This window comes from Enhydra lutris, unplaced genomic scaffold (assembly GCF_002288905.1).
Source record: "Enhydra lutris kenyoni isolate GAN:26980312 unplaced genomic scaffold, ASM228890v2 scaffoldscaffold6, whole genome shotgun sequence".
Classification (NCBI taxonomy): domain Eukaryota; kingdom Metazoa; phylum Chordata; class Mammalia; order Carnivora; family Mustelidae; genus Enhydra; species Enhydra lutris.
In genome coordinates this window covers 7,437,059-7,449,593 of record NW_019154090.1, presented here as the reverse complement: position 1 = coordinate 7,449,593, position 12,535 = coordinate 7,437,059, and positions in this window count along the sequence as shown.

Sequence of the window (12,535 nt, the reverse complement as noted above, 5' to 3'; positions counted from 1 at the left end):
AAAGACTCGCCTCAGTATGGGAGGTCATGTCCCTGAGGGTTAAACCATGGACTGTGAGATCAGACTTCTGCTTTGTTTTCTCTCTCAACACTTCTGATATCAGATGTGTGGGGTTTTTTGTTGTTGTTTTTTTTCATACCAGTAACCAGGTCTGGCACCAGCGGGTGGTCTTAAATTTCAGTTCTGAAGCTGTGTCCCCAGAGTTCATGCAGACCCCATAGGTGGAAGGCTCAGTCCCACAAGACTGTCCCCATGTCAGCTTGCTGCCTGCATTTCTGACCCACTGACTCTGAATCAGGGATTCCCAGGACACCCCCTCAGGGGCAGGAATTTGCTAGATCAGCACACAGCACTCAGAAGACACATTATCTACCACGTTATCTATAATAAACTACCAGTTTATTATAAAGGATGAAACTCAGGGGCAGCCTAACAGACAAGATGCCCGGGGCAAGGAGTGAGGGAAGGATATGGAGCACATCATCCTCCCGGAACCACAGGATGGTTACAAACCCCTGTCCAAATACTGTTGTTCCGGGGGTTTCTACATAGGTCTCATTGCACAGGCATGATTGATGAGATTATTGGCCATTGGTGACTGAACTCCATTTCCCGTCTCTCCCCTCCCCAGAGGTTAGGGCGGGGCTGAAAGTCTTCTAATTATGTCTTGGTCTTTCTGGCAACCAATCCCCACCTAAACGCTATCGCCCGGAGATAACAAGTGTTGGGCAAAGACCAAACAGGAACTGTTGGGTCACAGATGACCCTAGGATTGAATCTTAGCTTCTACCGTGGTTTCTGCTATGTCTGGTAATGTTACCTGTATATGCCTCGGTTTTGTCCTCTCTAAAATCACTGAAACAACGTCCAACTCAGTATGACTGTGATCACTGTGTGAACTAAGAAAGCCCTCGTATCTGTTTTGATGGCTGGCCAGCAAGGGTGCACGACTCTTGTCTTCTTAGGTAGTCTGGGTATTCCTGGGACATGTCTTACGGATGTGAGGCAATTCCAGACCCGGCAGAATAGAACAGTGGCATTAAACGATCATAATACATTGAAACAATCAGTGTTTATAGCACTCCAGTTAATAGAACACCCACCCTTTTTATTTGAACAGTTTGGTGAATTTTCACAAATTTACACTGTCCTATAACCACCACCATAATTGAGATCTAGAACACTCTATCACCCCAGAATTTCTCTCCAGCCCCATTCCTGTCAGCTCCCCTGTGGCCCTGGGAAATGACGTATCCACTTTCTCACCCTGTAGTTTTGTCTGTTGTAGACTTTCCTATAAATGAATCATACAATATATAGTATTCTTAACTTGTGGGTAAAATTAATGTAATGTGTTACAACCAGCATTAAAAAAAAACCCAAAAAACTGAAATAGAAAATATCAGAATGATTCCAATTTAGTAACGATAAGGATATAGCTTTTTTGTTTTAGGGGTGTATGTGTGTGTGTGTGTCCTGTATCCTAACACAAGCGGCATTTCTCCCAGTGGGCCAGAATCAACAGAGTTAAAACAAAAGGGAAAAAACAATCCAGGGGAGCTTGGGTGGCCCAGTCGGTTTAGTATCTGACCCTTGATTCTGGCTCAGGTCATGATCTCAGGGTTGTGAGATCCAGCCCCACACTGGGCTCCAAACTGGGCTCAGTGGGGAGTCTGGTTGGAATTCTCTCTCCCTTTTCCCCCTCCCCGCTGCTCGTTCTTTCTTTCTCTCTCTCTCTCTCAAAAAATAAACATTAAATAAAGATTAAAAATCGTATTAAAAAAAAAAGACCAATCCTACTCTAATAGTCTTAAAATGCTCTCTGATACGTGGCCATGCTTCCATTTCACCTGTCATCTGAGCCAGATTTTGGCCAGAGGTTGGAGCAAGCAAAGCTAATGAGTTCTTTGCCTTCACAACCGCGCCAGGGGCAGAGCTCATGCATTATCTCGTTTAATCCTCCCCACGAGCCTGGATGGAGGCCTATCTGCCTTCTACAGATGAGGGTGGTGAGGCTTGGAGAAGCCAAGATCAAGTCTTCACAACCCGCTGAAGGAAAAGTGAAAATTCAAACAGTGGGAGATTAAGACGAACCATGGGGCATGTGGTTAGACGGTCGATAGGATGGAAGAAGGAAAAGAATAGGAGTGAAAATAGAACTTCAAAAAGCCCTATTTCTGGCTGCTCCTAGATTATCGAGCTGCTAATGGACAAATCCTCCTTATGACTCGCCAAGCCCTTGAAGGAGGTTGGGGGACCGAGCCGGCAGAGCAGATGTGTGCTCCGCCCACGGATAAGACGGGAAGGCGTCCAAACTGGGTAGTTGAGAGCACAGGTTTGGCCTCACACCCAGATTCTAGTCCCTGCTCTGTCACTTCTGGGTCCCTTGACTCCCTCACAGGACCCTCAGCCTTGCTAAGGTTCGGGCTCCTACGTCTCAAGACTTTGTGTGGATTCAAATAAAGTAGGGTTTCTCTGCGTGGGAGCTCTGCATATTTGGGGCTGGATCATTCCTCATCGTGGGGGGACAGTTCTGTGCCCATTTGATGGTCAGCAGTGTCCCTGACCGCTACCTGCCAGATGGCTGTGGTGTCGCCCCACCACCAAAAATATCTCCAGTTGTTGCCGTGTGTACCCTGGGGACACCGTCTGAGAAGCACTGAATGGAAGCAAACCCGATAGTCATTTGCCCTAATCCTGCACTAGCAGAACTACAGAATATTCTGTCAAGTCCTGTTCCTAGTTCTCTTCACAGACCCTGACGGTGAGCTTTGATGACCAAGAACAGTGCTGGGTTCCATGTGTCTTGCTATCCAGGGGAGAGCCCCCATGGAGCTGAGTTTTGGGGAGCTTGGGTCAGGAGAGCACCCTGAGGAGTTTTCTGCCCGCTGGGCTGCATCCAGCCACATTCCTGATGATGGGATAGCACTTGAGGTAAAAATTAGCAGGCCAGTGAGATTTAGCCCAGTGGACAGGTAGATGGGAACGAAACACCTATTCTTACTGGCTTAGAAAGACGCTGCCAGCATCTTGTACCGGCAAATAAGGGATTTATAAAAATGCATACAGCCTGGGGACCTGGTTATGGCCGCCATGTTAGCAAATACCTGGCATGACATCACTTCATCTTCTCCTTTTGCCCAGCGGCTGACACGGGGTGGAGTGGCCCAGATTCTCTCCTTCCAATGGAAACTTAAAACCTCTCCCTGTTCTCTGCTACACCCAAACTTTCCTGAACTTGAGTGGTCTTTTCAAAGATTTGGTCAATCCTTGGGACTAGAGAGTTTTGTTCTCTAGGAATTACAGCTGTTGAAGCCCACACCATGGCCGCCCGCCTGCCTGCCTGTCTGCTTGGGCTCCATTTTTCTCTCTTACTGGCTGACCCCTTTTCCTTAGGAACCTGACTTCGTGTGGGGGAAGCAACGATTCTGTTATAGGAAAGACAACATTAGGGTTTGAAGCCAACAGCCAAGAAAGAATTCTTGAGACGTCTTTGGTGCAAAATGGCGGTTTATTCAAGCACGGGGACAGGACTCGTGGACAGAAAGAGCTGCTGCCCCCTGGGTTGTGACAGGAGGCTGATTATGTACTATGGGGTTGAGGAAGTAAGGAAAAAGGGAGGTTTCAAAAGAACTTTCACATGCTAAAGAGAACCTACAAGATACCAGAGGCTGTGTCATTGTTCAGTTAAGGTGGTTTCACCCTCTAACCAGGCGTTGACAGGGAGATAGTTGGGAGATTCCTGGAAGAAAGTCACACATGTCCCACCCAGGGTTAGGGGGAAGTAGCAGGATGCCGCCCTGTGCTTTGCCTTCAGCCAGCTTTCTGCTCCCTCATCCATTCCACTTGAAATCCTTTTCCAGATGCTCTGGAATGTCCTGGAACCCAGTTCTTGCCTGCAGAAGGCTTCATTCCCCAGTAAAACAAGGCTTTGGGAGGCAAAACCTTTTATCCTTTGGCCTTGGCACTTTCCTCTTGATCTTGCCTGGAATACTGGCAGGCTGCCTGGAGGTGATGTCCTTTTCCTTCCATGAGGAGCAAATACACATGGGAAGGATGCCAGAGAGGAAAGTAGAAGGGGCATGGGTCCTCTGTGCACGCCCCCCTACTCACCGCATGAACAGCTGTACCAGTGCCCTTGCCTGGAATTATTTCATATGAAAAATTTCCCATGTGGGCAAGCCACTTAGATGGGTCTTTAGTATCTGGAACCAAACACAATTGTAATTGAGCTGTCCGGTATTTATTTCCATGGTGCTTGGCAAGCGTTGTGAGCATCACAACCTTGTAAGCCTGTAGTCTGAGCATATCCTTTTTGTGTGCAGGTTTCCTAGTTGATGGCATCTTTACTTGATGCCGCCCTCATCTGTTAGACACAGTAGGTACACGGCCTGGGGTGCCTGGGACCTGTGATACTCTTAAAGGCCCATAAAAGTCTCTTATGCTCTTTTAAAATCAGAAGAAAAATCCAACTTGGCTCACACTGGTCTTTTTTACAAACTAAGTTGTATAATATAATATTTAATATCATTTTACGGACGAAGGGGCCCACGAAGGCAGAAGTATTTATAGGCCCATGAAAGTCATCGTGTGGCCTGGGGCATCTCTTCATTTCAAGAAGGAATTGGTCTCCCTTCTTGTTCATTTTCTGTTCCCAAGTCTTCCTTCTGTGGATGCAGGACCACACCTCTGTTCAACAGAGGAAGCCGGGGACGTCAGAAAAGGCTTTTCTGTGTTCGCAGAACTAGGTTTGAGCCCAGTGCGGCCTTAGGCAAGTTTCTTGTGGCGTTGGTTGTATAAAATGGAATGACTGATTGATATGTTTACCCCACGGTGATCTGAAGGCCCGCAGGCACCGGCACTGTGTGCAGGCGGTGATCTTTGGAGACTCGTGGGAGTTGATACGCCGAGTCCCTGGTACTCAGTGTTGCTTTGAATTTCCTTCCGCATGGCTGTGAGCTCCCAGCCGGCTGCGCAGTTCCTTCTCTTTCGCTGTGTGACCCGTCGGAATTCGAAAGTGGTGTCTTCCCAAGATGGGATCAGCCCAGCTTTGGCAAAAGAGGGATGCCTTTGCCTTGAATTTAGTGAAGGCCCAGGACTCCTTCTCACAATCATGACTGAGATGCCTCAGTATTGCTTCGCAAATAACGTCATTCTATAGAAGTGTTTGTAAAACTCATTCTCTAAGCAAGACCATCAGACCGCCCTGTAGGAGCTGGTAATTCAAAGACCCATTTGACTCCCTTTCATTGGAAGAAGCTGTCAGAATTTCAGACCTGGTTTATTTTTGTTATTGTGTGTGGTTTTTTCTTTTCTTTTCTTTTCTTTTTTTTGTCTTATAATAACTCCTTTACAGACCTGTCTTTGAAGAAAGCAACTGGTTATTAGAAAACTGTGTATTTCCCCATTATAAGATTATACTGTGCCACATTGGTGCGCCTTGAATATTCTGTAGTATGTTATGAAAGTGCCAGATACCATTTGTATGCAAATATCTGATGCAAAAGATGAGTTTTCTTTATTTTTTCAATTGCATGCAGAAAAACACACCAAGCGAATTTGAGACAAACACAGGACAGATCTCGCTATGATAGGAAAACCTGGTGAGAGGAGAGGAAATTTCCCTTGTAGCAACTTACTCAGATTCTCTGCAAGAAAGAGCCAGGCTGCTTTTCTGCAGGAGACAGAGACTCAAAATCACCTTCCTCTGCTATCTAAATGTGCCCCTTTCCAGCCCTTCTGTCCCCTGGGGTTCAGGAATCCCAAAGAGGTGCCAGAGAGAAGGGTTTGCCCCTGGATCCCACCCTGGGGCAGGAGTAATTCCCCTGAAGCCTTGTTGATGTGGCGTGAGTTAACTCAGTCATTGCCAGATCTCCTCCCCACCATCCTGCTGTGTGGGGAGGCCTGGGATGGGCCCTCATGGGCCATCCTGGTGGCTGGATGTTCCTTTCCCTTATTTGATCCACGAGGGTGATGCCCGTGGTGTGCCTAGCAGCGCAAAGGGCACTCACTTTAAGACCTCCGATAGTTAGAAGTTCCAGACATATCCGACACATTATTAAATTATGTGAATAAATAATTTGGGGATGTTAGGAATGCTGGGGTCCCCCAGATATGTTCCTTGTTGTGTCTTTCATTTCATCTCAAAACACACTGTTTTGGTTAAAGCTGAACATACCCAGGGAAGCAGGGAGTAATCATTTATTGAATGATCATACTGTCTCATCAAAAAAGCCCAAAGTAACACTACACATACATTCATACCTTCATTTATCTATTCATTCCCTAAATGGACAAATGCCCTTGATACGTACCAAGCATCATGGGAGGTTGTAGGGAACATAAAGAATTACATATTGAAGTGACTTTTCTCAGATTGCTTAATACCACGGGGCAGAGCTTGAGAGGGAAGAGATAGAAGTTCAGCGTGGTGATCGGGCTCTGATGGAGGTGAGTCCTGAGTATTCTGGAAGCCCAGAGGAGGGGGACCTAATCCTAACTGGAGTGGCCTTGGAGGGCTTCCTGGAGGAGGTGACGCCTGAAGAAAGAAGACGAGTGTGGAAGCCTCAACAGGCATTGCCCCCTGGGCAGGTAGATGTCATAGGGGGAGGACAGGGGACACCCTAGAGGATTTTTGGAGCCTCAGAGGTGGGTGAGACCATGGAAGAAAAGGACAATGTTGTAAAACTCATGGAAAAGAAAAGGACGTAATGAGCACAGTTTGGTAGACTTAGCCGTCTGGCCGGGGCATAGAGAGCCCAGCATGGTAGCGACAACCGGTGTCTGGTCCCCAAGTGCCCCCTCTCCAGAGTGGCATGCATGAAGCCTGCCCATCTCATTGCCTTGTGGAGAGGCCTTTCTCCCCCATTTCAAGGGACTATTGGACAGGACTCGGTGATTTTTTGCTGAAGAGCAGGTGCTGTGATGGCCCAAAAGAGGCAAACCCGTACAGAGCCTGGACCCTTGACAGCCGTCCACCCGTTCAGCAAGTGTCTGCCAGGGCCTCTTACAAGCGTTAGACAATGGAGATGGCACAGTGAATAAAAGACCAAATTCTCTGCCCTCAGGGTCCTTATCTTCCAGTCGAGGGAAGTCGGAATAGGCCGTACTTGTGGCCTGGCAGCTACAGATGGGCGCTGCTGAGAAAGCCAGGCAGGGATGGCGTGGGGACCTCTGGGTGGGGGGCTGTGATTTGAAGTGGGGGGGGTCCTGGAGGGTTGCCATGAGAAGGTGAGATTGAGCAAAGCCCTGAAGTGGGTCAGCCTCAGAGTCGAGAGCAAGAGCCTTCTCGGAAGGCTCCAGCGAGGGCGGAAGCCAGAGGCAGGCATGTCAAGGACCAGGTACTGCTGGAGAGAAGTGGGCTTGTTGTCGGCAGGGGTTGTGGATGGGAGAACAGGTCAGGGAGCAGGGACCAGCCAGCTCTCCCCACAGCACGGCAAGGACGGAGGGGAAGAAAGCCCAGAGAGCATTTTGTTTGTCCTTGACTCGACCCAGTCCGCAGAGCAGGAGACAGCTGTGGAAGGTGTGGACCTCTCGTCCCGAGCGACCAAGGGATCTGTACTCACTAGGACAACACCTGTGTCGGTTCACTGATCTCCAACACCTGTCCCCTGTCCAGAGTCACCTTCTCCCCTTGTCCTTGTGTGCGTGTGTGCACATAACTGCATAAAAAACTAAGTCTACTTTTCACTGGTATGTTTGAATTATATCTCGGAACGTCCACTGGACCCATCACAGATTTGAAATATAAAGCCCATGTTGCATAACTCATCCACCATACTTTCCCATCCATAAATTAGTGGGCTGACAGGGATCCCTGATGCGGGGCCCAAGGATGCCACCTTCATTGTCGGTGATGACCCATTGCCTCCATCTCTGTATCTACGGCCGCCATCCCCAATCAATCACAGTATTTATTCCCGCCATGTTGACAGGAGAGGCCAAGGTCCTTAACGAGAGCCTTAAACAAGTCCTCACAGTCTGCCACTCTGACGTCCCCTGCCCCTGCTGTTTTTCTTCCTCTCCGCCCCCTCTCACCCTGGGTCGCTCTGTGTCCCACCTTCCTGAACCCTCCGGCTGCACCTCACTCAAGGCCTTTGCCCTGCCTGTCCCCTCCGCTTGACCGCCCCTCCGCCAGCCCCGCCCACCTCTCATCTGCTTACTTTTGTCAAGACCTTCGCTCAAATGAATCCTTTTCCAAGTCCTACCCCGATAGCTTTCTTTTAAAAAGGCTGCTGCCTACCTCTTCCCAAACCTCGGATCCCCAGTGCTCTACTCAGCGGGTCTTTGTTGTCCTTTCCGTGTATCCCTTTCTCACATGTCATGGAATTTCATCCCCTTTTCTGGATTTTGTCGTTGCTGCTGTCTCCCCTTCTTTGCCCCAGCCCGAAAGGTAAGTTCTATGAGGGCAAAGATCTTTGCTTTGTTCACTGAGCTAGTCTAACTGCCTGCGAAAGTAGCTGGCACACAGTAGGTGCTCAGTAAATGTTTGATGAATGGATGACATGTTCCTGAGTAAGAAAGAGAACAGTGCACGTGAATAACACCATTTCTGTGATAAGCTGTGGATTTATACATGTGTATATATTTCCACAGATACATGTGTGTGAGTAGCGAAGGCACACATGTGTATGTAATGAGTCTGTGTGTACACACACAGCTCAGAGGCGACACACAGAGCCTGCACATGAAGTATTAACATTCAGGTTGAGGGGTTCAGCATACATTTAAGCTTTTTTTTTTTTAATGAATGTCCATTTATATTGTCTGATTCTTGCAGGGAATAAATAACATTTTTATAATCTGGAAAACGTAAAATTTAAAAATATGGATTCTTGTTTTTTTTTTCTCCCCCCTGGGGTATTTTTTCTGACTTTGATTTTATCAAATGAGTTGGTTAAAACAAAGTGCATTTGGCTTTCTTGAGGTACTTAATTGCTTTTTTTGTTGCATGTCTCCATGAGGAAACCTTGTTGTAGGTCAGGTGTGTGGGGCCCAGGACAGACCCTATAGTTTAAGGTGCTTCCTGTCTGCGAGGATGTAGAAGTTCTTTCAACAGCGACGTTCATGAACTCAGCAGTGGAAACCCCAGGGAAGGGCAGGCTAAGTAGTCATTAGTTTGCTCTGAACTCCCTATTAGCTGAAAACCCTACTGCTCAACTTCCCTGGAATTACTAAACTCATGTTTGTGCTGTTGTTTATATAAGCTTCTTTTTTGTTTTCTTATTTAAACATTCAGTCAAGGGGCACCTGGGTGGCTCAGTGGGTTATAGCCACTGCCTTCGGCTCAGGTCATGATCCCAGGGTCCTGGGATCAAGCCCCGCATCGGGCTCTCTGCTCAGCAGGGAGCCTGCTGCCCCCTCCCCCTCTGCCTGCCTCTCTGCCTATTTGTGTGATCTCTGACAAATAAACAAATAAAAATCTTTAAAAAAAACAAAAATAAACATTCAGTCAAGTACATTGTGGAAACCACAGAAGTAGGTAAGAGACAAGAAAATAAGGCAAGCTGTGTACTAGCCGACTGCGTCTGACTACTTCCAACATTTTGGGGTTTCCTTTGTCATTTCTGTGCATGTATGTAGAGTCTATTCTTATTGCACAAATTATAATTATACCTTATCATAATTGCTTTTTTCATTCAGAATGATAGCCTCAGAGTTTTTAGATCATGAAAGAAATTTCAAACACCTGCTTTTTATTGGTTTCATATTTCAATATATGAATTTTTCCATGGATTTGTTATTGGTCCACTCATGAACATTTAAATTGTTGACAAAAATCTCTCCTGTCGTTGGTGGTGTTGCAGGAGCACCCATGAACGTTCGTCTTCAACTAGGAATCCTGAAAGTGGTACCCCTCAGTCAAGGGTATGTATTACCCTGGTCATTTTCACAAAAAGTTAAGACAAACTTACACTTTCTTCTTTGTTGTTGTTTGCTGTGACTTTCTCCTCGCTGTGAACAAATACTGCCATCAGGCAAAACAAAACTTTTAGGCTAAAGAGATTAATCCTGGGATACCACTCAGAAGAACTAGGCAGAGGATAACCAGGCAATGTCCCTTTCGGAATTTTCTCTCCCATGGCCTTGGAGTAGGGAGAATTCCTAACCTATTAAGGAATTGCTTTGTGCTGGTAGAGAACATCTGTGGACAAAGGGTACCACAGCCTTTCTTCTGTAGGGGACATACCTGACCTCGGTCTAACTTTCCACCTCTGTTTCCTTGGGAACCTGATAAAGATAGCATGCCTGCTGTGTTGGTCCGGGTAAAAAGGACCACTGAGTAGAATAGTTCATGGACCTGGGAGCAGACACAAGTGAGCTATAATCATACGGTGGGAAGCAGAACTCTGTGTTCCCCTTTGGGTGATGACTCTTGTCACTGGGTGTCTTCCTCCCATGGAAACTCTCTTCCCACTGAAGACCATGCTTACGCTGCACCCTTGGCTGACTCGCTTTCCTGGACCACATCTGCCTAAACGCCCAGTGTGCTTGATGGCCATCTTCTGGGTCGGCGTATTTAGTTAAGCCTAAAATGATGACCCTCGCTGCTGTTACAGACGGAAGGACCTGGATCCCAAGCCTGTGATCTCTCCCCCAGCTGCACACACACCCGTGAAACCTGGTTTTCTTGTTTGTAGAATAAGGAGGTTAGTAGTCCACATCCCCTCCCTGTTAGGTGGATGAGAACATAGGCCCCCAAATAGAGTCTGACCCCAAATTAAGCAGTCAAAAGACAGTGGTAGCAGAAATTGTGGTTGTTGCACAAAAAATAATAGGAATATTCTGACCTGCTGTTCTAGCGAGGTCTGGCTTCGCGGATGTAGGGCCATCCCTTAGAACGACCCCATGCTTGGATTAATGCTCTGCCATCTTTATCCTGAAATTCCTGGTCATTCCTGAACAAGGGTGTGCTTTTGCTGTTTGGCAGGGTTCTGGGCACCTCCAGCGTTGGAGCAGGTAAAGGATTCCAGCATAAGATAAGCCTCATCAATTAAACCTGTTTTCTACGGAGCCCAGAGAGGCAGCACTCAGGAGCTCAGGCCGGAGCTCAGGAGGTGGAGGAGGTAGGACTGGCAGCAGCTCGAGTGCCCATAAAACCTCAGGTTTCTTCTCTGCAACTCGATGGCGGAGGTGATACTCATCTCCATTTGATTGGTTAGAAACTTGAGGGACGTAGAATTTCCATTTCCCACAGTCACTGGGCTGGTGAGCACTACCTTGGACTGTTCTGGAGACTGAGCGGTTCAGGTCAGGTGCTCCAGGCCCACGGGCTCTAACTACTCTTCCCAGGGGGTCCTCTCTGCCTCAAGGGGGCTGGAGAGTCCATTATGCACATGGTAAGCCCTCCATGTTCCAGGCTCTGGAGACTTTATACACATCAACCCCTGCGCTCCCATGGAACAGCAAAAATGGTCTCCCTTTGTTTCTGTGGAGCTCTGGAGGTCCATAATATTGCAACTGCTCCAGGCACTGGGAGCCCGGTGTCCCTGTGATAGCCTGGATGTCCTCCCTAGCTTTCACAAGGACAGATTCATTTTCTGTGTCTCTAAGCTCTAATGATGCGTCTCTGTGGGCACTGCCCTTGGAGGCCTTATTTGGTGCCTTGACTGTTGTCAGACTTTGGCAGGAAAATGATTGTTCCTGCCTTTCAGAGTGAGGAGAGTTAGCTCTAAGGAGTGTGTCATGCACCTGATGGGGCCATTCGGGGGTCATTCAGGGGCTGCTTCTCTGCCATGTTTGGGAAGAGGTCTTCCAAGGTCACGGGTTCTAGACCTCTTTGGTCTCCAACTTCATCTGACCTAGTCCAATCATTTCTTGTGTTTTCAGGCAAAAGTCACCTCCTTGACTCCCAAGACTGATTTTAGGGCTCTGGCCATGGACCGCTGAACTCCTCATTTAGGGACCCCAGGTGCCTTTTTGGACTCTTTGTCATTTGTTGACTCCGTTAGACCTGAACCTTCATGAGGGCGGCCACCGTGCCTGCCTGGCTCATTCCTGAATCATTTGCATTTCCAACAATGTCTGATGAATAGTCAGCAAACATGGCTAGAATTCTGTCTTTGGAAAAATCGAGCCATGTACATTAAAGTCTGAGATGACCTACAAGATCTCAGACTCCCTGAGGTGATTCATGCAGATGTCCATGCATCCTAGGATATAAAACCTCCTCTCAGTGCTCTGGCATGTCAAATACCATAATCTCTGCTACAAAAATCTGCTGAGAATAGTTCAGACATCATTTGGATGTCTCCAGTGATAGTGAGCTCAATACCTCTTTGAACATTCCATTGATGAAACAAAGTACTAGAAGGTAGGTGGGTGGGTGGAGGATTGGATGGATGGATTCACTCATCACATAGATTTATTGGTGCCTTCTCTGTGTCAGGCCATTTTCTAGGGAAACAAGAGTAGACAAAACCAAACTCCTGTTCTCCAAGAGCCATATTCTAAAAGAGAGGGCAGACAACATTCGAATAGATAATTAACATGTCAGGTATGATTATTGCTATGGGAGAAGAAAAGCAGGACAGCC